At 42.5% G+C, this 25271-nt stretch overlaps 1 pseudogene across 1 annotated transcript in view; it reads left to right on the plus strand.

The window, feature by feature from the left end:
* LOC124035842 overlaps positions 1–23459 on the plus strand; it is a 57870-nt pseudogene extending 34411 nt beyond the window's left edge. Inside the window, exons 3-11 of the transcript XR_006838807.1 lie at positions 1343–1468; positions 1566–1646; positions 20431–20479; positions 20590–20647; positions 20972–21063; positions 21275–21415; positions 21527–21665; positions 21759–22046; positions 22215–23459. The product of XR_006838807.1 is annotated as a proline-rich protein 5-like (transcript). The remainder of the gene's footprint in view (positions 1–1342; positions 1469–1565; positions 1647–20430; positions 20480–20589; positions 20648–20971; positions 21064–21274; positions 21416–21526; positions 21666–21758; positions 22047–22214) is intronic.
* The last annotated feature ends 1812 nt before the right edge of the window (positions 23460–25271 follow it).

Below are 25271 nucleotides of genomic sequence, written 5' to 3' on the forward strand. Positions count from 1 at the left end.
CACCCTGTGTGTGTAGTGTTTGTGTTTGAGTGTGTGTGTGCTTGTGTGCACGTGTGTGTGTGTGCATGCTGGTGTGTATGAGCTTGTTTCTATGTCTATCCAAATGCCTATGCGTACTCCATGCCTGTGTGTGTTCCTGTGTCTGTGAGAGTGGGAGTGGGGTGTTGAAAAGGTCTATTGTTCAGTGGTCTGGTGTCAGCAGACTTCTCCTGGACTATGTGGGTTTGACCAGAAACACAAGCATTTATTCACACTGTACTTTAACCCCTCCACCGATAAGAATACACATTTTCAATCCGTTTCACCAATCAGACAACCTCTAACCTTCTAACCAACAAGACTTCAACCCTTTAACTGCCCTCACTAATCATATCACTGTATTTTATCTCTTTTCTGTGCGGTAATTTCCACTTCTGTCTTTTTAGTCTTTCTCCCATCAGAGCATTGCTTTCTCGTCTCATTCCCGGCCCTGTTGCTCATAACCAATGATACAGGGTCAGATCGTTTTCATCCTACGACCGCTTAAGGTTACGATTGGGGGTTGGGTAATCTGATCCAAGATCTGTTGTTAACCTCAAACTGTCTTGTGTTTCTAACAGGAGAGCCTAGAAGCCTAACGAGGCTACTTCCTTTATCCTAGCTTGTCTCGTTGCATCTTTTGACCCGCGATACATCCCCTACCATGCAGGAAACCGTCTCTCATTGTGCCTTATTGTGTCACTGTTTCCGGTCCCTGTTTTTGTTGTCAAAGAGCTAGACTTCTTCCTGTTAAGCTCATGGTGTCGCTGTCAGGTAAACAGCAAAAAAAATAATTATTAGTTCCCTTTCTCTGCGGTCCCATACACATTTGATTTTGTGCTGTGAATGAATTGATTGTATTTGTATGTCTGCATGTATGTGTGTATCAGTGGAGGCTGCTGAGGGGAGGACGGCTCATAATAAACCATGTGTTTGATGTATTTGATACCATTCCACTAATTCCGCTTCAGCCAGGGGAGCAAGGAAATGGTATTGTTTTTTTTCTCCTGAGACCTCAGACAATAAGCAATAGTCACAGACCATGGCCCCTCCTTCTTCCTCCTCCCCTCACCCCTCTCTCTCTTCTCCTCAGTGTCACATTGAGTCTTCTGCTCTGGTCTCTGCCTCGGCCAGATGCACAGTCTCTCTTCCGTCTTTCACTTTACACTCTTGGTTCATACTCTTCGCTTCTCTTCACACCCCCACCCCTCTCTCTATTCCCCTATTTGAATGATCTACTTCTTGTTCAGTTTCTAGTCTTTGCTGTAGCTCAATGCTTAGTCTGCTGTCCTTCTCTCTCTCCCTCGCTCTCTTCCGTCATGAGAACTCTACACAGGCTGAAGTTGATGAGCTCTCCCAGTCTTAGTGAGCTAGGAAAGAGTGAGAAGGGATCACCGGAGGAGAGAGGAGAGAAACAGAAGAGGGCTGGGGCCAACTCTACCTGGAACAGGTATGCTGCAGTGCTTGAGATGAATATTAAATATATTTTCATGGGTAAATGGAATCTGAGTGGTACATGTTGATGTTTGTGTGTGTGTGTCCACTAGCATCCACAATGCTGTCATTGCCGTCTTCCAGAAGAAAGGTCTGGCTGACAATGAACTCTATGTCCTCAACGAAGGTGTCAGGTGAGTTACAAACACAAGCAAACACACACATCTGTTTGCTAGCATGGCATTTATCTGCTAAGTGTGTGTGTGTGTGTGTGTGTGTGTGTGTGTGTGTGTGTGTGTGTGTGTGTGTGTGTGTGTGTGTGTGTGTGTGTGTGTGTGTGTGTGTGTGTGTGTGTGTGTGTGTGTGTGTGTGTGTGTGTGTGTGTGTGTGTGTGTGTGTGTGTGTGTGTTTGTGGGAGGCCATGTGGTCTTGCCAGATATCTCATTATCTTTCAAGACCAGAGCTGTCAGTTCTGTCATGTCAGCCTCGATTACAGCCCTGTAAACAACTGAAGTCACGCATATCACACACTATAGAAGAAAACCAACAGGCCAGAGAGCTGAGTCAATCATACACAGCAAATTCTTCAGTGTTAAACACTGGGCCCGTGTCTATATGGATCCACACTTGAAGGTGTGATCTTTAGTCTGAACCAGGTCTATGTTTGATCATTTCATTGCAGAGGTGGGTGAGGGGTTTCTACCGGGTCGTTTGTGTTGTTGGGTGGTTCTTGGCTGTTCACAGGTCTTGGCGTGCCTCCCCACTGAATACCTCGTGGCCCCCTGTACTGACTTGGTGATAGAATTGAGGGTGCTGGGAGGGGTGAAGACAGTTTGGAGGGTTCGAGGGGTCTGGGCTGAGGCTAGCTTGCTGCTGTGCGGGATTATGGGTAGGGAGGGCTAAGGAGGATGGATCTGGGCCATTAAGAAGCAGGGGGAGGAGTTATCATTTGGTCATTTTTGACCTGGGGTTTAATGGGGGTGGAGGTGGCTAGGAAGGGATTTGTTGGGATGGGGCAGAGATAGAGGGGCCGGCAGGGGTAGGGGCTGTTTCTGGAAGGTCTTGGATGGAGTGGGACATATTGGGAAGTGGGTTGGGCATTACCTGTGGAAAGGTCTGGTTCTGGATCTTCGTTGTCTGGCGGAGTGGGTTGGTGGGGTTGGGATTTGGGTTAGGGTTGGTGGCGCTGTCCCTTGCTCTGCCGGCATAGGAACTAGGGCAGGTTCTGAAGTAGGTGGCCGCCTATCCCACACAGGTTGCAGCGGCGTGTGGAGGTACAGTCTGAGTTGGGATGCTTGTCTTTACAGATCTTGCAGATGATGGCTGTGCAGGCCTCGACCAGATGGTCCAGTTCCTGCACAGTTTGGTCATGCCGTAGTAGTGGACGGAGACTCTGTTGTTCCCCAGCGTGATGGTGCTTGGGAGGTGTTGGACTCTGCCCACTCAGGTTGGGTGTGGTCTTAACTAGACCAGCCATTTTTGTGCCCCAGTCCAGGACCCTCCTTGCCACTGACTTGAGGGTGGCGAACCTGCTTAACCAAACATGCGTGTCATAGGCCTGGATGCATTCATTGTTAACCGTACTGTAACTATCTTGGATTCTGTGTCAGAAAGGAGGTAGGCTCTGATTCTCTTAAATGAGGCTGAATCTTTACAATTTCTGAATTTTTACCAGAACTGTTCTAGTGACTGGGGGGTCTTGAAACTGGCTTCAAATGATTCCTGTGACCCCTGGGGTTTCACCAGGCAGTTTCTGCTGAATTCCAGGCGGGCCATGGTTTCTGGTCTGGCGGTTATGGTTGCTGTTGCTGCTCCTTGGCGATTGGTGGCTCCGTCCTCAGCAGCCTCCTTGTTGGGGATCAGCTTTAGCCTCACCGTGTTGTAGCAGCGCATCGCTCCTAGGTTCATCCCGGCCATCTCGCTCAGGTGCGTGCTGTTTTGGGTCTTGATGATGCCTGGTCTGGTTGTTGGTCTGCTCCAATCCTACTACACAGTAATATACACAGAGATGAAAGTAGATTTAATTTCTTCCCTGTACGGGATCTCCTATCATCGAATGATCTCATGTCAGCATTTATAAAGACTTCAGAACTGGCAGCAGACATGCTCAACTTGAATGAACATAAACGTACACCACTTCAACTGGTACAACACTTATACTCACTGGTGACCAAAAATAACTAATTGAAAGCCATGCCCCCACTAAGCCACGCCTCCAATATAATTTCCCAAGGTGCCTTGCCTTTCGGGTGAATCGCAGATTTACCACCCATGACTGTATTTGTTAGTGAAAAAGACATGGTTGTTGAATTTGTTCATTTATTGTCCTGTGGACTTCACCAAGTCAGGTTCTACTGCGGGCGAATATTGTCATTCAAATTAAATTGTTTATGACAATACATACAGTAGATTCGGAAAGCACACAGACCCCTTGACTTTTTCCACATTTTGTTACGTTACAGCCTTATTCTAAAATGGATTCCATTATTTTTTCCCTCAGCAATCTGCGCACAATAATACCCCATAACAAGAAAGAGAAAAAACAGGTTTTTAGAAATGTTTGCAAATGTAACAAAATATATGCATTTACATAAGTATTCAGACCCTTTCCTATTAGACTCGAAATTGAGCTCAGGTGCATCCTGTTTCCATTGACCATCCTTGAGCTGTTTCTATAACTTGACAAAACAGGATTTTGTCGAGGCACAAATCTGGGGAAGGGTTCCAAAAAATGTCTGCAGTTTTGAAGGACTCAAGAACACAGGGCCTCCATCATTCTTAAATGGAAGAACTTTGGAACCACCAAGACTCTTCCTAGAGCTGGCCGCCTGGCCAAACTGAGCAATTGGGGGAAAAGGGCATTGGTCAGGGAAGTGACCAAGAACCCTATGGCCACTCTGACAGAGCTCCAGAGTTCCTCTGTGGAGATGGGAGAACCTTCCAGAAGGACAACCATCTCTGCAGCACTCCACCAATCAGGTATTTATGGTTGAGTAGCCAGACGGAGCCACTCCTCAGTAAAAGGCACTTGACAGCCCGCTTGGAGTTTGCTCAAAAGACACCCAAAGGACTCAGATCATGAGAAACTAGTTTCTCTGGTCTGATGAAACCAAGATTGAACTTTTTGACCTGAGTGCCATGCGTCACGTCTGGAAGAAGCCAGGCACCATCCCTACTGTGAAGCATGGTGTTGGCAGCGTCATGCTGTGGGAATTTTCTTTCTGCGGCAGTGACTGGGAGACTAGTCAGGATCGAGGGAAAGATGAACGGAGCAAAGTACAGAGAGATTCTTGATGAAAACCTGCTCCAGAGCGCTCAGGACTTCAGACTGGGTGAAAGTTCACCCTCTAACAGGACAACAACCCTAAGCACACAGCCAAGACAACGCAGGAGTGGCTTCGGAGACAAGTCTCTAAATGTCCTTGAGTGACCCAGCCAGAGCACAGACTTGAACCCGATCGAACATCTCTGGAGAGTCCTGAAAATAGCTGTGCAGCTACGCTCCCCATCCAACCTGACAGATTTTGAGAGGATCTGCAGAGATGAATGGGAGAAACTCCCCAAATACAGGTGTGCCAAGCTTGTAGCATCATATCATATCCAAGAAGACTGTAATCGCTGCCAAAAGTATCCAAGAAGGCTGTAATCGCTGCCAAAAGTGCTTCAACAAAGTACTGAGTAAAGGGTCTGAATACTTATGGAAATGTGGTGTTGTGGAAATTCTTACACAGGGACATTCAAAGTCAATCTTAAATTAATCATTATTTATTGTCAGCGCGCTGCAGAGGTTCCAACCAACTCAATGCACCATAGTACACATGTCAATCAGAAACTCTGCCTGGGCAGATCCAGCAGGTGTCTTATATACGGCTATACACAGACATGTTATATTTGCATGATTTAGCATAATTAATTAATCATTACCGTTTTGTTTCATTTATGTGACAGATTAGTACTGGTTCATAACATGTGACAGACCAATACCTCATGAGGCTTCTTCTCTGTAAACTGAGACCTTGAAACTGAGATATCTTTTGTTCGTTCTCAAAACAAGGTCTGGGTGTACTGCCAAATTGCAGCTACTGATAGTGAGGATTTGTACAGTCAGCCACTTGCATGAACACAGAAATTGGTTATTAGAACAGCACATTAATATATAATCTTAGGAACTCATGGCAGGTTGAATTACAGGTTCAGATATCAGAGGAGAGCTGGGGGAACATATGGAAAACAGTATATAAAGCCACTCCACATGTAACTGAACAAGGGAGTTTCAATTCAAAGTACTACATAAACTGATAAACTTAATAAAATTAAAAAAGGAATATCAGCAAAGAGTTGGAGGAAGTGTGGACAAATAGGTACTTTATCACATATATTTTGGCAATGTCTGAAAATCCAGTCTTTTTGGTCTGACGTTTTCCATGTTGTACAGGACATTACAGGTATTACATTCAACCAGACCCATGTAATCTCCTCCTAGGTATTGTTCCTGTGGAACTACAATCCTCTCCACTTTAATACAATCCTCTCCACTTTAATTGATAGATTATGTTTTAGCAGCAGCAAGGAAATGTGTAACAAAATGCTGGAAAAATGAGCATGCACCCTCAAAAGATATGTGGTTAGGTCAATGCGGGGAACTTGCTGACATGGAGAGAATTACATCAATCTTGCAGCATAGACAGCACAGGTATGAAGGTGTCTGAGTTCCTGACATATCGTACAGGTCTTATTCTGTCATTTCTGGGCTTTTTGTTTGTTTCTGTTGTTTTTGTGTGACTTAATCCAAATGGTATATTTATTCACACTCTTGAAATATATGGTAAATGTTCTTTATGTGCTCTTGAATAAAAAAAATGTATGTAAGAAAAGCACGAACATTACAGTTCCCATTAGAGTGGTATTTCAGTTTTTTATTTTTAATACATTTGCAAAACCTTCTAAAAATGTTTTGGCTTTGTTATTATGGGGTATTATGTGTACTTTTATGAGGGACAAAATGTATGTAATCAATTTTTGAATAAGCTGTAAAGTACAAAATGTGGAAAAAGGCAAGGGTTCTAAATACTTCCCGAATGCACTGTACACCATAAGGCCTTACTCTGATGGCCATGTTTTAACCTAACACAGTGGTGTTTGGAACCTCCTGGTTTACAGGCCACATCAGGCCTGCAAGTCACATTATGCTGGCTTGCAAAGTGATGTATAATTCCTATTGGAATCCAGCCAGAGTTAGGACATCCAACAGTTGGAATCTTTATTCACCCACAACCTGCATTCAGAATGACTGTCATGGTTAGGAACATTGATAAAGGAGACTAGCTAAACCATTTAAACTGGAACAACCATTTCAGTAATGGATGCAATACATATAAGTAACTGATTGAAATAGTGTATTTATTTTTTGTATTGTTTTATCTTTGTATTGCATAAGATGAATCAATCATCTGGGCAAAGGGTGGCTACTTTGAAGAATCTCAAATATAAAATATATTTAGATTTGTTTAACACTTTAAGATTTTTTCATGATTCCATATGTGTTATTTCATAGTTTTGATGTCTTTACGATTATTCTACAATGTAGAAAATAGTAAAAATAGAAACTATTGAATGAGTTGTGTCCAAACCTCTGACTGGTACTTTATACTTAGCACTGGAAACAAACATGAACAGTACGTTTAAAAGAGAAAGCTGGGTTGCACAATACCCAGATATCATGCAGTTGTATGAGACTCACATTCCTTGGTGTAAATACATGTAACTACACATTAATAATCTATATATACACAAAAGTATGTGGACACCCCTTCAAATGAATGAATTCGGGTATTTGAGCCACACTCGTTGCTGACAGTTGTATAAAATCGAGCACACATCCATGCAATTTCCATAGACAAACATTGGCAGTGGAAGTCCGTCATAGGATGCCGTGGCACCGTCACAGGATGCCGGCTTTGCAACAATTCAGTTCATCAAATTTCTGCCCCGGTCAACTGTAAATGCTGTTATTGTGAAGTGTAAACGCCTAGAAGCAACAACGGCTCAGCCGCGAAGTGGAGGGCCACACAAACTCACAGAACGTGATCGCAGAGTGCTGAAGCGCGTTGCACGTACAAATCGTCTGTCCTCGGTTTCAACACTCACTACCGAGTTCCAAACTCCCTCTGGAAGCAAAGTCAGCAAAGTCTGTGGCTTTATTTCATGGTTTGGCTAGGCCCCCATAGTTCCATTGAAGGGACAACTTAATGCTACAGCATACAAAGACATTCTAGACGATTTTGTGCTTCCAACTTTGTGTCAACAGTTTGGGGAAGGCCCTTTCTTGTTTCAGCACAGCAATGCCTCTGTGCACGAAGCGAGGTCCATACAGAAATGGTTTGTCGAGATCGGTGTGGAAGAACTTGACTGGCCTGCACAGAACCCTGACCTCAACCCCATCAACCACCTTTGGGATGAATTGGATCTCCGACTGCGAGCCAGGCCTAATCGTCCAACACCTAATGCTCACTAATGCTCTTGTGGCTGAATGGAAGGAAGTCCCTGCAGCAATGTTCCAACATGTAGCGGAAAGCCTTCCCTGAAGAGTGGATCAAATCATCAAAATGTATTCTCATCTTTACCAATGCTGCAGAAATTTGCTTTAAAGCAGTATCCAAGTCCATTGGATGTAGTGATCACAATGTAGTAGCTATATCTATGAAAACCAAATGTCCAGAGGCTGGGCCTAATATAGTGTACAAGTGTACTAATATAGTGTACTAATACAATAAGTTTTGTAGTGATTCCTATGTTGTTGATTTAAAGAATATTTGTTGGTCCGTGGCATGTAATGAGGAGCAAACAGGCGCTGCACTTGTCATAGTTATGAAATTGCTTATTCCAGTTACTAATAAGCATGCACCCATTAAGGAAATTACTGTAAAAACTGTTAAATCCCTGTGTATTGATGAGAAATTGAAAAATTGTGTGGTTGAGTGGGATGAGGCAAAAGGAATGTCAAATAAGTCTGGCTGCACAACCGATAGGCAAACATATAGCAAATTGAAAAATCCTGGAACTAAACTGAATAAAAATAAGAAGAAACTACATTATAAAAGAAAGATAAATTACATAAAGAATGATAGTAAATTGCTTTGGAGCACCTTAACTGAAATGTTTGGGAAAAAAGCAAACTCAGCTCCATCATTCATTGAATCACTAAACCGACTAATATTGCCAACTACTTGAATGATCTTTTCATTGGCAAGATTAGCAAATTTACACATGACAAGCCAGCAACAAACGCTGACACTACACATCCAAGTATATCTGACCAAATTAGGAAAGACAAGCATTGTAATTTTGAATTCCGTAAAGTGAGTGAGGAAGAGGTGACATTTGTTGTTGTTGTCTATCAACAATGACAAGCCACCAGGGTCTGACAATTTGGATGGAAAATTCCTGAGGATAATAGCGGACGATATTTCCATTCCTATTTGCCATATTTTCTATTTAAGCCTACTATAAAGTGTTTACCCTCAGGCCTGGAGGGAAGCAAAAGTAATTCCCCTACCTAAGAATAGCAAAGCCCCCTTTACTGACTAAAATAGCCAACCAATCAACCTGTTACTAAGCCTTAGTAAACTTTTGGGAAAAAATGTGTTTGACCATATATAACGCTATTTTACAGTAAACAAATTGACAACAGACGTTCAGCACACTTACAGGGAAGGACATTCAACAAGCACAGTACTCATACAAATGACTGATGATTGGCTGAGATAAATTGATGATCAAAAGTTTGAGGGCTTATTTGTTTGACTTCAGTGCTGCTTTTGACATTATTGATCATAGTCTGCTGCTGGGAAAACATATGCGTTATGGCTTTACACCCTCTGCTGTGTTGTGAATGAGGAGTTGCCTGTCTAACAGAACACAGAGGGTGTTCTTTAAAGGAAGCCTCTCCAATATAATCCAGGTAGAATCAGGAATTCCCCAGGGCAGCTGTCTAAGCCCCCTACCTTTTTGAGTAAAGCCAGTGTGTCTATGTATGTGGATGACTCAACACTATACACGTCAGCTACTACAGCGACAGAAATGACTGCAGTTTGTTTCAGAGTGGATAGCAAGGAATAAGTTAGTCCTAAATATTTATAAAACTAAAAGCATTGTATTTGGAACACATCATTCACTAAACCCTAAACCTCAACTAAATTGTGTAATAAATCATGTGGAAACTGAGCAAGTTGAGGTAACTAAACTGCTTGGAGTGACCCTGGATTGTAAACTGTCATGGTCAAAACATATTTAAACATGTTGATTTAACCTTAATTTAACTAGGCAAGTCAGTTAAGAACAAATTCTTATTTACAATGATGGCCTACCAAAAGGCAAATGGCCTCCTGCGGGGACGGGGGGGTCTTGGATTAAAAAAATAAATACAATGTAAATATAGGACAAAACACACATCACAACAAGAGAGACACAACACTACACAAAGAGAGACCTAAGACAACAACATAACAAGGCATCAAAACATGACAACACAGCATGGTAGCAACACAACATGTTAGCAGCACAAAAACATGGTACAAACATTATTGGGCAAAGTCAACAGCACAAAGGTCAAGAAGGTAGAGACAACAATACATCATACAAAACAGCCACACGTGTCAGTAAGAGTGTCCATGATTGAGTCTTTGAATGAAGAGATTGAGATAAAACTGTCCAGTTTGAGTGTTTGTTGCAGCTCATTCCTGTCGCTATCTGCAGCTTTGGGGACCATTAACAGATTGTGACTGGCAGAATGGGTGTTTCATGTGGAGGATGAGGGTTGCAGTAGATATCTCGGATAGGGGGGAGTGAGGCCTAAGAGGGTTTTATAAATAAGCATCAACCAGTGGGTCTTGCGACGGGTATCCAGAGATGACCAGTTTACAGAGGAGTATAGAGTTCAGTGATGTGTCCTATAAGGATCATTGGTGGCAAATCTGATGGCCGAATGGTAAAGAACATCTAGCCGCTCGAGAGCACCCTTACCTGCCGATCTATAAATGATGTCTCCGTAATCTATCATGGGTAGGATGGTCATCGGAATCAGTGTTAGTTTGGCAGCTGGGGTGAAAGAGGAGCGATTACAATAGAGGAAACCCAGTCTATATTTAACTTTAGCCTGCAGCTTTGCTATGTGCTGAGAGAAGGACAGTGCACCACCTAGCCATACTCCCAAGTACTTGTATCAAGCTCTAAACCCTCAGAGGTAGTAATCACACATGTGGGAAGATGGGCATTCTTCTTACCAAACCACATGACCTTTGTATTGGAGGTGTTCAGAACAAGGTTATCTTGTTATGGCTTGGGGGCAGTATTTCGACATCTGGATGAGAAGCGTGCCCAAAGTCAACTAGATAGAAAACACTAAAGTTTCCAAAACTGTTAAAATAATGTCTGTGAGTATAACAGAACTGATATGGCGGGTGAAAACCTGAGGAAAATCCATCCAAGCAAGTGGATTTTTTTTAATGTTTGTAGTTTTCAATTGAATGCCTATAGAGTATCTAAATGGTTAGGACCCAGATTGCAGTTCCTATGGCTTCCACTAGATGTCAACAGTCTTTAGACATGGTTTCAGGCTTGTTTTCTGAAAAATGAGGAAGAATGAGATCATTTTGTAAGTGGCATGCAGAATCAAGCAGAGCTCGTTTGCGCGCATGACCGATAGAACGACGACCCCATCGTTCTTTTTCCTTTCTACTGAATACGCTATTGTCCGGTTGAAATATTACCGATTATTTAGACAATAGACAACCTGAGGATTAATTCTAAACATCGTTTGACATGTTTCGACGAACTTTACCTGTACTATTAGGATGTATTCGTCTGCATGTTGTGATCTCCATTGAGCCAGTGGATTACTGAACAAAACGCGCCAACAAAACTTGGAACTTTATCGAACAAAACAAACAGTGATTAAATTAATAATGTAAATGTAATTAACTAGGAAGTCGGGCCACCAAGGAAAATCTTCAGATTACGAAGTTATAAACAGCCTTTACTATGAATCATCCATACATCAATTGTCTTAATCATTTATTTACTAACTAACTAAATAATCACAGAAATGCATAAACAAACAAAAAGTAGATATGGTTACAACGAAATGATAGGGGAGGTTCACTGGTGTGCTAAGCCGATATGACGGCTTGGTGGACAAAGGGAAGTGGGTGTGGACTAGAGGTCGACCGATTAATCGGAATGGCCGATTAATTTGGGCCGATTTCAAGTTTTCATAACAATCGGTAATCAGCGTTTTTGGACACCGATCACGGCCGATTACATTGCACTCCACGAGGAGACTGCGTGGCAGGCTGACTACCTGTTATGCGAGTGCAGCAAGGAGCCAAGGTAAGGTGCTAGCTAGCATTAAATGTATCTTAGAAAAACAACCAATCTTAACATAATCACTAGTTAACTACACATGGTTGATGATATTACTAGTTTATCTAGCTTGTCCAGCGTTGTATATAATCGATGCGGTGCCTGTTAATTTATCATTGAATCATAGCCTACTTCACCAAACGGTTCTTTAACAAGCGCATTCACGAAAAAAGCATGGTCGTTGCACCAATATGTACCTAACCATAAACATCAACTCCTTTCTTAAAATCAATACACAAGTATATATTTTTAAACGTGCATATTTAGTTAATATTGCCTGCTAACCTGAATTTCTTATAACTATGGAAATTGTGTCACTTCTCTTGTGTTCTGTGCAACAGAGTCAGGCTATATGCAGCAGTTTGGGCCGCCTGGCTCATTGCGAACTGTGTGAAGACCAACTTCGCACAGCGCATTGGCGAAAAAGCACAATCGTTGCACGAATGTACCTAACCATAAACATCAATACCTTTCTAAAAATCAATACACAGAGGTATATATTTTTAAACCTGCATATTTAGTTAAAAGAAATCCAGGTTAGCAGGCAATATTAAACTAGGGGAAAATTGTGTCACTTCTCTTGCGTTAACCTCTCTGGGAAAATGGGAGAGCGCCAAGCCAGGGAAAATGCAGAGCGCCAAATTCAAATAAATTACTATAAAAATCTAACTTTCATTAAATCACACATGCAAGATAGCAAATTAAAGCTACACTTGTTGTGAATCCAGCCAACATGTCAGATATCAAAAAGGCTTTTCGGCGAAAGAAAACGAAGCTATTATCTGAGGATGGCACCTCCGTAAACAAAGAGAGAAACCATATTTCAACCCTGCAGGCGCGACACAAAACGCAGAAATAAAAATATAATTCATGCCTTACCTTTGACGAGATTCTTTTATTGGCACTCCAATATGTCCCATAAACATCACAAATGGTCATTTTGTTCGATTAATTCCATCCATATATATCCAAAATGTCCATTTATTTGGCACGATTGATCCATAAAAACACCGGTTCCAACTTGCTCAACGTGACTACAAAATATCTCAAAAGTTACCTGTAAACTTTGCCAAAACATTTCAAAGTACTTTTGTAATACAACTTTAGGTATTTTTTTTACATAAATAATCGATACAATTGAAGGCAGGATGATCTGTGTTCAATACAGGAAGAAAACAAACTGAAGCTAGCTTTCTGGTCACACGCCTCTATCTGACAGTACACTTCAAGTGACCCAAAAAGAGGGTGACCTTAAAAAGAAAACTGAATGTCCTCGGGGTTTCGCCTGCTAAATAAATTCTGTTATACTCACAGACATGATTCAAACAGTTTTGAATCAGGGTATATGCAACAGTTTGGGCCGCCTGACTCGTTGCAAACTAATTTACCAGATTTTTATGTAATTATGACATAACATTGAAGGTTGTACAATGTAACAGGAATTTATGGATGCCACCAGTTAGATAAAATACGGAATGGTTCCGTATTTCACTTAAAGAATTAACATTTTGTTTTCGAAATGATAGTTTCCGTATTTGACCATTTTAATGACATAAGGCTCGTATTTCTGTTATGTTATTATGTTATAATTAAGTCTATGATTTGATTTTTGATAGAGCAGTCTGACTGAGCGGTGGTAGGCAGCAGCAGGCTCGTAGGCATTCATTCAAACAGCCCTTTAGTGCGTTTGCCAGCAGCTCTTCCCTGTGCTTCAAGCATAGAGCTTTTTATGACTGCAAGCCTATCAACTCCCGAGATTAGGCTGGTGTAACCGATGTGAAATGGCTAGCTAGTTAGTGGGCTGTGCACTAATAGCGCTTCAATCGGTGACGTCACTCGCTCTGAGACCTTGAAGTAGTTGTTCCCCTTACTCTGCAAGGGCCGTGGCTTTTGTGGAGCGATGGGTAACGATGCTTCAAGGGTGGCTGTTGTCAATGTGTTCCTGGTTCGAGCCCAGGTAGGGGCGAGGAGAGGGACGGAAGCTATACTGTTACACTGGCAATACTAAAGTGCCCAAAAGAACATCCAATAGTCAAAGGTATATGAAATACAAATGGTATAGAGAGAAATAGTCCTATAATAACTACAACCTAAAACTTCTTACCTGGGAATATTGAAGACTCATGTTAAAAGGAACCACCAGCTTTCATATGTTCTGATGTTCTGAGCAAGGAACTTAAACATTAGCTTTTTTACATGGCATGTATGGCACTTTTACTTTCTTCTCCAACATTGTATTTTTGCATTATTTAAACCAAACTGAACATGTTTCATTATTTTTTTGAGGCTTAATTGATTTTATTGATGTATTATATTAAGTTAAAATAAAAGTGTTCATTCAGTATTGTTGTAATTGTCATTATTACAAATAAATAAATACATGTAAAAAATCATCCGATTAATCGGGTATCTGCTTTTTTTGGTCCTCCAATAATAGGTATCAGTATCGGCGTTGAAAAATCAGAATTGGTCAACCTTTAGTGTTGACTGAGAAGGGCGGGAAAGACAAAAGGGTCACTAAGCGGTTGATAATTATATTAATTTAAATGCTAATCCTTTGCACATGAACGGTCCCTTATTCTGGAATAATTTCAATCAATAAATATTTACGCCAAGTGTGTCATCGTGATCTCTGTTGGAAAGTTCATCCAAGCATCTCTCTGCTTCCCTGAAGTCTTTAGTTGTTAGGATGGATACTTCAGAGTACCATTCAGAAATGATCTTATAGAATAGATGTTTCGGCTGTTGTCGGTCTTCGCATCCCAGGTTCACATCATTTCTAGCTGCAGACTAGTAATTTGTATCTAAGATTTGCTCTTATTCTCTCGGGATCGATAGTCTCAGAGTTGAACCATTTCCACCCATGTAGTCAATGCTCTACGTGGTATGGTTAGGAATTCAACAACCATTACAACATTAGCTTAGACTGAGGTTTTGGCGTTCTCTACTCAAACCTTTGCCCCCTCAGCTGACCGAGGTATGCATGGTCTGAAGAGAATTTCTTCAGGTGTTTAAAAAAAAGTAGAAACAGTAGAAAAGGGCTGTCCCATGAGCCAGATCATGTCTGCGCTCATGGGAGCGGGCCAATGGTTTAGTCAAACTTTAAAGGGAATACAATTCTCTCACGTTAACGGTTTAACCTAGCATTACATAATTTCACAAATAGTTTAATCTTTACTCATTCATTTTGTAAAATAATTAGACGCAAACCTCGTAACGGAGGCTCCTGTAAAAACAGAGTTATGGTAATGTGGCTGTATTGTCTTTCATGAGGTCATTAACATGAAACAAAACGGACCGGGTCGTAGCTGACTTCACCACCGACCCGTTTACACATTCTCCAAAACATGGATATTGTTCAGTTCTCAAGTTCTGTGATGTAGAAGAAGTTCCTTTGTTCTATTGTGAAACTCTCTTTCTATGTGTCTCTTTCTGCATGGCCAGGGGGAGAGAGTCTCCTCCAGGAATTTATGACCTGAGATAACAGAACCTGGGTGTAGGAGAGGAGAGAGGGGGAAGGCACTCGCTATATCCAAAGAGGCCCACGTCATGACACCTGCCTTTCTAAAATCTTCAAAAGCCAAGTTAATAAGCAGATCACCGACCATTTCGAATCCCACTGTACCTTCTCCACTATGCAAGAGGTCCTGCTGTTCCGGACCTCTGGCAGTCTCTATGGGGGTGCCACAGGGCTCAATTCTTGGGCCGACTCTTTTCTCTGTATATATCAATGATGTCGCTCTTGCTGCTGGTGATTCTCTGATCCACCTCTACGCAGACAACACCATTCTGTATATATCTGGCCCTTCTTTGGACACTGTGTTAACAAACCTCCAAACGAGCTTCAATGCCATACAACACTCCTTCCGTGGCCTCCCAACTGCTTTTAAATGCTAGTAAAACCAAGTGCATGCTCTTCAACCGATTGCTGCCCGCACCCTCCCGCCCAACTAGCATCACTACTCTGGACAGTTCTGACCTAGAATATGTGGACAACTGCAAATACCTAGGTGTCTGGTTAGACTGTAAACTCTCCTCCCAGACTCACGTTAAGCATCTCCTAATCAAAATTAAATCTAGAATCGGCTTCCTATTTCGCAACAAAGCCTCCACTTATGCCGCCAAACATACCCTCGTAAAACTGACTATCCTACCGATCCTTGACACTACTCAGCAAGCTGGATGCAGTCTATCACAGTGCATCTGTTTTATCACCAAAGCCCCATATACTACCCACCACTGCGACCTCTATGCTCTCGTTGGCTGGGCCTCACTACATATCCGTCGCCAAACCCACTGGCTCCAGGTCATCTATAATTCTTTGCTTGGTAAAGCCCCACCTTATCTCAGCTCACTGGTCACCATAGCAACACCCACCTATAGCACGCCCTCCAGAAGGTATATTGCACTGGTCATCTCCAAAGCCAACACTTCCTTTGAACGACTTTCCTTCCAGTTCTTTCCTGCCAATGAGTGTATTTTATCTCTCTCTCTAACTTTAAGCATAAGCTGTCAAAGCAGCTTACCGATCACTGTACCTGTACACAGCCTGTAAATCTGTAAATAGCACACCCAACTACCTCATCCCCATATTATTACTTACCCCTTGCTCTTTTGCACCCCAGTATCTCTACATGCACATCATCATCTGCACATACAATGGGGAGAACATGTATTTGATACACTGCCAATGTTGCAGGTTGTCCTACTTATAAAGCATGTAGAGGTCTGTAATTTTTATCATAGGTACACTTCAACTGTGAGAGACGGAATCTAAAACAAAAATCCAGAAAATCACATTGTATGACTTTAAGTAATTAATTTGCATTTGATTGCATGACATAAGTATTTGATACATCAGAAAAGCAGAACTTAATATTTGGTACAGAAACCTTTGTTTGCAATTACAGAGATCATACGTTTCCTGTAGTTCTTGACCAGGTTCGCACACACTGCAGCAGGGATTTTGGCCCACTCCTCCATACAAACCTTCTCCAGATCCTTCAGGTTTTGGGGCTGTCGCTGGGCAATACGGACTTTCAGCTCCCTCCAAAGATTTTCTATTGGGTTCAGGTCTGGAGACTGGCTAGGCCACTCCAGGACCCTGAGATGCTTCTTACTGAGCCACTCCTTAGTTGCCCTGGCTGTGTGTTTCGGGTCGTTGTCATGCTGGAAGACCCAGCCAAGACCCATCTTCAATGCTCTTACTGAGGGAAGGAGGTTGTTGGCCAAGATCTCGCGATACATGGCCCCATCCATCCTCTCCTCAATATGGTGCAATCGTCCTGTCCCCTTTGCAGAAAAGCATCCTGAAAGAATGATGTTTCCACCTCCATGCTTCATGGTTGGGATGGTGTTCTTGGGGTTGTACTCATCCTTCTTCTTCCTCCAAACATGGCGAGTGGAGTTTAGACCAAAAAGCTCTATTTTTGTCTCATCAGACCACATGACCTTCTCCCATTCCTCCTCTGGATCATCCAGATGGTCATTGGCAAACTTCAGACGGGCCTGGACATGCGCTGGCTTGAGCAGGGGGACCTTGCGTGCGCTGCAGGATTTTAATCCATGACGGCGTAGTGTGTTACTAATGGTTTTCTTTGAGACTGTGGTCCCAGCTCTCTTCAGGTCATTGACCAGATCCTGCCGTGTAGTTCTGGGTTGATCCCTCACCTTCCTCATGATCATTGATGCCCCACGAGGTGAGATCTTGCATGGAGCCCCAGACCGAGGATGATTGACCGTCATCTTGAACTTCTTCCATTTTCTAATAATTGCGCCAACAGTTGTTGCCTTCTCACCAAACTGCTTGCCTATTGTCCTGTAGCCCATCCCAGCCTTGTGCAGGTCTATAATTTTATCCCTGATGTCTTTACACAGCTCCCTGGTCTTGGTCATTGTGGAGAGGTTGGAGTCTGTTTGATTGAGTGTGTGGACAGGTATTTTATACAGGTAACGAGTTCAAACAGGTGCAGTTAATACAGGTAATGAGTGGAGAACAGGAGGGCTTCTTAAAGAAAAACTAACAGGTCTGTGAGAGCCGGAATTCTTACTGGTTGGTAGGTGATCAAATACTTATGTCATGCAATAATTTGCAAATTGATTACTTAAAAATCATACATTGTGATTTTCTGGATTTTTGTTTTAGATTCCGTCTCTCACAGTTGAAGTGTACCTATAATAAAAATGACAGACCTCTACATGCTTTGTAAGTCGGAAAACCTGCAAAATCGGCAGTGTATCAAATACTTGTTCTCCCCACTGTATATTACTCCAGTATTAATGCTAAGTTGTAATTATTTTCGCCTCTATGACCTATTTATTGTCTACCTCCCTACTGTCCTACATTTACACACACTGTACAACGAATCTTTCTATTTGTCTTTTTTTGTGTGTTATTGTCTGTACGTTTGTTCATGTGTAACTTTGTGTTGTTTTTGTCGCACTGCTATGCCTTATCTTGGCCAGGTCGCAGTTGTAAATGAGAACTGGCCTACCTGGTTAAATAAAGGTGAAATATAAAAAAGAAATAAAAGGGAGAACTCTACAGTGCTGATTTTATGACATCTGAATGTACATCAGATGGCAACCAGATCATATTGTACAGCAATTTCATCAGGTAACATGAATACAAAGCCGGCGAGAGGTGGTTAGAATAGGACGGGAGGCCAAAAGTCCATGTAACCAATAGAGAGTCAGATTCCCGACTGTGGGAACAGTGTGTCCCATGGTTGGGTAAAGAAAGTTTGTAGTCAACAAAGTATGCAGGAGTCGTGAGGCAAATAGCAAAATGCACAATAATTTAAAAATATATATAACGACCTGGGGCTAGCCATTGTAAGTTCAGAGTCACTCGCCCCAACAGTGCATGTGTGCAGGAGGCGAGAGGGGTGAGTGTGGTGGAGGTACCTGTACCAGACAGGGGGAGACAGAGACAGGCCAGGGCAGAGAGTGAAGAGATCGCCAGGGGGAACCCAAGCAGCGGTGCAGCAGGCAACTGGAGAAGCTTTTATTTCTGGAGGCAGTTTGCTTGTAGAAAATGCCAGTGAATAGTCTTTGAACAGCAGGAGGGGCTTCAGATGATGCTTCAAAGACTCCTGACACTTGTTGGGACCAAAGACCTTTTACTTCACACCTTAGTGTTAATTGAATGTGTATCTGGCTCAGTTCCAGGTTGGAATGGTGTCCTCTGATCTCTGATATTTGTTGGCTAGAGCACCCTCTGTATAGGTTGGAAAAAGAAAACATTGGAAGCAGTAATCTCTCCGGTTAATTTTGGTCAAAATTATGTCATAGGTTTGGAGTTTTGATCTGGAGTGAAGGCCATGCTGTGGAGAGTAGCATCCTGCATATGTACCTGCCGGAAAATCAAAGTTTATCGAACTCCAAATCTATCCTTTTGTAAAATAATATGTTGAAAGATGTGAGAGCTCACATTAAGCTGTGTCTTTCTCTGAGGTGGGCGCGTCATTATTGACACAACAGTAGCTAAGATGGGGAGAAGTCTGTCCATAATAAAGCACTGCTCTACCTTCTTAACAGCCCCATCAACAAGGCAGGTCCTACAGGCCCTAGTTTTATCACACCTGAACTGCTATTCAGTCGTGTGGTCAAGTGTCACAAATAGGGACTTGCAATTGCAATTGGCTCAGAACAGGGCAGCAAGGCTGTCCCTTGGATATACACAGAGAGCTAGTATTAATAATATGCATGTCAGTCTCTCCTGGCTGAAAGTGTAGGAGAGATTGACTTCATCACTCCTTGTATTTATGAAAGGTATTGACATGTTGAATGCACCGAGCTGTCAGTCTAAACTAAGCTAAGATATTTGGGGATGGCAAGCTGATCCTACACGTGAGCCTAAGGCGCACCTTCTACCCATGATTCCCTCTCTACACAGTGCTCTGCCTGCTCTCCTGACCATATCCCACTGACTCCGAGCAGCAGGACACCCATGGACACCCATGCAGACCCCACAAGACATGCCACAAGAGGTCTCTTCATAGTCCCCAAGTCCAGAACAGACTATGTGGGGCACACAGTACTACATAAGAGTCATGATTACATGGAACTCTATTCCACATCAAGTAACTGACACAAGCAGTAAAATGTGATTTTAAAAAAGAGCTAAAAATACACCTTATGGAACAGTGGGGACTGTGAAGCCAACATAGGCACAGACACATGCATACACACACACACGATAACATATGCACTATACACACACACGTACACAAAGATTTTGTATTGTAGTAATGTGGTGGAGTAGGGGCCTGAGGGCACACAGTGTGTTGTGAAATCTGTGAATGTATTGTCAAGTTTTTAGCTGCTGCCTTGGCTGCTGCCTTGGCATAATAAATACAAATACAAGTGAGATGTTCGATGAGCAGGTGTCCATATACTTTTGGTAATGTTGTGTATATATACCTACACAATAATATAGTATCTAATTTCACATAGATGGCTTTGAAGCATTTACCTGTTTTGTGTTATCAGTGTATTGCACAAGACAAATGTAGGCTCTGTTCATGTGTGTTAACACTCTTGACTTTGTTTACTCAGGCACCTATTGAAAACAGAGCTGGGGTCGTTTTTCACAGAATACCTCCAGGTAGGTGATGTTACTGCTAAATGGTGAAATAATATCATGGATAGATTGTTTCTGATTGGGCCATAATATACATTTTTACCAACGCTTGTTATATTGAACCTCTCACTCAGAACCAGTTGCTGACAAAGGGCATGGTCATTCTCCGGGACAAAATAAGATTCTACGAAGGTATTTGTGGGGTTTACTTTTCATAGTAGATGTGTTAACAGTGACAGTAGCGAGAGCAGTCAGTGCTCCAAATAAAAATAATTCAACTGAAGCTTATATTACCTTTGTCAGGGTTACCTTTGTCAGGGTTACCTTTGTCAGGGTTACCTTTGTCAGGGTTACCTTTGTCAGGGTTACCTTTGTCAGGGTTACCTTTGTCAGGGTCTGTGATGTTCTGTGCTTAACGCACCAAAGTCAACTGAGCCCATAGGTCCCAAACTGCTGTGCTTTGTGAGATTATTTTAGTACTAACAGCAGTTGGTTTGCTCCTCCTTTGGTGTTCAGGTCAGAAGTTACTGGACTCTCTGGCAGAGACATGGGACTTTTTCTTCTGTGATGTTCTCAACATGCTACAGGCCATCTTTCACCCAGTACAGGTATCACTCTCCTTCCTCATCTCTCTCTCTGTCCTGACTCTCCTCGAACCTGTTCTCTCTCTCTCTCTGATTCTCTCTCAGCAGACAATAAAGAAGAACATTCTATAAGGGAATTAAAGCTGCGTTTTCATAACCCTACATCCCCCTCGCCTCACCCTTCGCTCCATTCCTCTTTCTACCTCTCCCCTTCTTCTCTCCTTTCTTTCTGCAGGGTAAGGAGCCCAGTGTGAGACAGCTGGCTCTGCTCCATTTCAGGAACACCATAGTTCTGAGTGTGAAGCTGGAGGATGCTCTGTCTCGGCCTCGCGCTCGCATTCCCCCCTCCGTCACGCAAATGCTGCTTATACTGCAGGTATGTACAGAACACCTCTCTCTCTGTCTTTCTCTCTCCTTTTCTCTGTCTCTTTATGTCCCTCACTCACACACACGCTCTGACCTGTCTTCTCTCTCTCTCTCTCTGTAGGGTGTCCATGAGTCGCGGGGTGTGAGTGAGGACTACCTGCGTCTGGAGTCTCTGGTCCAGAGGGTGATCTCTCCTTACCTGGGCACCCACGGCCTCTACTCTGGAGACGGCAGCGTGGCACATTGCTCCTGTGTGCTAGGTAAGATACATATACTGCCCTGTTCACTGTTCTTCCACTACGTTTTCCCTCTCCTTTACTCTCCTTCTCTTATACACTCTGTCCCTCCCACAGAGAATCGTTTCCAGTGGTGCTGGCCTAAGCAGCCTGTAGACCAGCCGTCTAAGAACCCTGTGGTTCGTTCTAAGAGTTACAACATCCCTCTCCTCCTGACGCCCGTGGCGGAGTACGACCCTGATGCCAGCTCGGTGGGCAGCGGGGGCATCCGACGCCACTCTGCCTGTGAGATCATCTCCTGCCTAGAGGAACAAGGCCTGGCCTACACCGACATTGCCTCTGGAATTGACCCATCCACCTCCAGCGCCTCTGCTAACAGGCTCTGTGTGGTTCCACAGTCCACAGGTAGGGCCTCAGTCCTCCTCACTAGGTCCTTACTAGGTTAGGCTATGCATACACTACAAACTGTAAACTTCCAGAGGCGCAGGGTGGAAAAGTTACCATAGTAGGAAAAATAAGAAAAATACTCTTGCCAGACTGATTGATCCTAACTGACAACCTTCCCTCTGGCAGGAACTATGGAGTCTCCTCTCCTCTCCCCCTTAATCCCCCCTCTCCACTCCCCAGGACCCCTCTACAGGACGGAGGTAACAATGACCCTCACAGACATGGTCAATGGTGCCCCCTCCTCTCCCCCCAGTGGATCTTCCAGCCCAGAGACCATCATTGGACAGGTGCTGGAGTCCCTGGACACAGATTTAGATGGGATATTCATAGAATTCCCACCCTGCTGCTCGGAGTCAGTGGGTTATGGTCGGGAGAGCAGGCAGAGCACTGTGTAGAGAGGGAATCATGAGTAGAAGGTGCGCCTTAGGCACACGTATAGGATCAGCTTGCCCTCCCCAAATATCTTAGCTTAGACATTGGAGGGAAGTCTTTAGGCTAGAGGCAACCTCATCCTTATAAGGATTCTGTGGCTAAGTGCACTCCATACTCCTCTACACAAGATACCTCTTTTTAGTCAGCATTTCCGTGGAGAAGAAAAAACTAACTTTTCTAAGCATTTGATTTGATCTGCAATGTCTGCATTTTTTGGGATGTATTTTGAAATTTAACTCTCACCACTATGATGCCATAACCTGTGGGCATTTGGATGTGGGCCCTTGGATTGTGTCTGGGTTTTCTACAAAGCTTGGGAGAACTGCAGTTACCAGAAAGTATTTTGGAGTAAATAGAGTATGTGAATATGATTTGGTCACATCTTGCTCCTCATTCTAAGAACCTGCATAGTCCAGTATGTATTAACCTGGCTTGTCCCATCTGTATGTTCCCTCTCCCCTCTGTGTTTTTTCACTGTCATGCCAAACATGTATGGCGTGAAAATGATAGTCAGAGGAGATGGCTAAAATACATCTTGGACCGGTCTATCATCCTCTTTTCAAAGGTCATGAAGCAGTCATGTTATGATTTACTTAATAATTACATTTCATTGTTTGTTTACTGTTTACATAGGAAGAGAAAATGAGTGTTTAATGATATAGAATGTTGTATCATTCACTGTGTTGTGCGGCACTTCAACTGTAAATACATTTGAGTTTTTTAGGACAGCTAGATATTGTGAAGTAAGCTTTTTAACTTAACTTGTGACTTCAATAAGGCCTTTTTAACTGAAGCTATTTTTATGATGTTTTACCTCAACCGTTTTTGTATACTTTGCTTTTTTTTTTTTATCTGTAATTAGACGTTTTTATCCATGATTGTAAATTATCATTAATTTGTGATATCAGATTTTAATAAAAATTTCAGTGGCTAAATACAGATTTTCATTGCCTTCTTAACTAAAATGTTATTTAGTCCATTGACTTAATTTAATCTGAGAGGAAGAGGCAAAACGAGAAGTTCCACGGGGCAAAAAAAAAAATATATATGTCCGTGAAAATAAACCCACGAGGTAAGGAATTTTTGTATGGTGGTCAAAGACTGTCAAAAACAAATGTAATTGCTAATTTTCTACGTGAGGAAGTGTCATAATGGTTAGATTGTTACTAATTCACTAAGTGGACACACGTGGCATTTAAGCAACTTTGATAAAACCGACTTTTTGAGTTGTGCCCGTTGTCACAGTACTCATCATGGATATAACCCGCTATAGGTCGTTATCAACAAAACTTCACAATACAGTGCTGTGCCTTAGATTTGGCTGCTGGGGGGGGTAAGGAGACCACCATCTCTGCTAAAACCATTGACAACTGCATGCCGTTTTCTAGAGATGATTAAATAAATGTTAGAACTATTTGGGTTTAATATCACCTCTTGAAGAGCAGTCAGAACACCACATTTCCGATTATTCCACATTTAGCTCCATCAGAGTTATGCACCAAATAACTGCATGCTTTTTATGATCAGTAAACCATTCATCATGTCATTTCAGATACTAGAGGGCCTTTCCACATTTAGCTTGCTTTACCAGAGATTGGGCTTTTGAAAAGAGCTTGACATCGGCAAATCCTCGTCCTGGTAAAGTTGTCAGTCGGACTACTGTCATCCCCACTATAGATGGCAAGAAACTCAAACAATATTTGTATATAGCCATCTATTTCATCTCCTTAAAGTTAGCTCGTTAACTAGCCATATTGAGGTGATATGTTAGCTAGCCAATTCAACGTGGTAAATCAATCAATGTAGCCTATCATGTCTGTCAGCAGCAATTGTGATAAAATACGCTCTTACAAAAACATGTTGAAAATGAGATAATGTTAGTTAACTTTGCTAGGTAGGCCTACATTGGTTGGAGAAAAAAAATTACATTAGGTCTACTCACCACTATGTTTAGCCAACTGTACAAAGTGTCAACCAGTAGTTTGCAAAGTAAACATTATCAGCCAACAGTTGCCTACATCTGCAAATGTCATCCTTCTCCTGCTTGACAGGCAGAGGCCAAAAAGGACTATACATACTCCGGTATAGCACATCTTTAATTTTATATCACTCAAATATCCTATTAATGGCGGTGGCCAATATTGAGCGATATCGTGAGGCTATACCTGAAATTACATGATCAATTGATGTTTACTGATCACGGAAAGCATGAAGTTACTTGCTGAATTACTCTGATGATAGCGCTAAATATGCGCAATTGTTTTGCATGGAATAATCAAACATTTGTAGTTCTGACAATGCTCTCTGTAGTTCTGACAATGCTCTCTGTAGTTCTGACTATGCTCTCTGTAGTTCTATGCTCTGAGAGAGAGAGAGAGAGAGAGAGAGAGAGAGAGAGAGAGAGAGAGAGAGAGAGAGAGAGAGAGAGAGAGAGAGAGAGAGAGAGAGAGAGAGAGAGAGAGAGAGAGAGAGAGAGAGAGAGAGAGATGCGGTTCGTCTACCATTTTAAGTATTTTATTAGGTGCTCTAAAAAGTAAGGAAAATACAATCACGAGGATCCCCTTTTATAGACCATATACCAACGCACAGACAGCACATTGCGCAAACAAAACAACCCTGGCTATATCAACCGAAATTACATGGGTCTAATACTAAACTTCTTGTTGAAAGAGAATACAGTATTTGAATGGGAAGGGACTGTCACTGGCAAACATGATATAGTATCCCCTCCTGGTGAAGAAAAGCACATGA

Source organism: Oncorhynchus gorbuscha, linkage group LG01, assembly GCF_021184085.1.
Source record: "Oncorhynchus gorbuscha isolate QuinsamMale2020 ecotype Even-year linkage group LG01, OgorEven_v1.0, whole genome shotgun sequence".
Taxonomy (NCBI): Eukaryota; Metazoa; Chordata; class Actinopteri; order Salmoniformes; family Salmonidae; genus Oncorhynchus; species Oncorhynchus gorbuscha.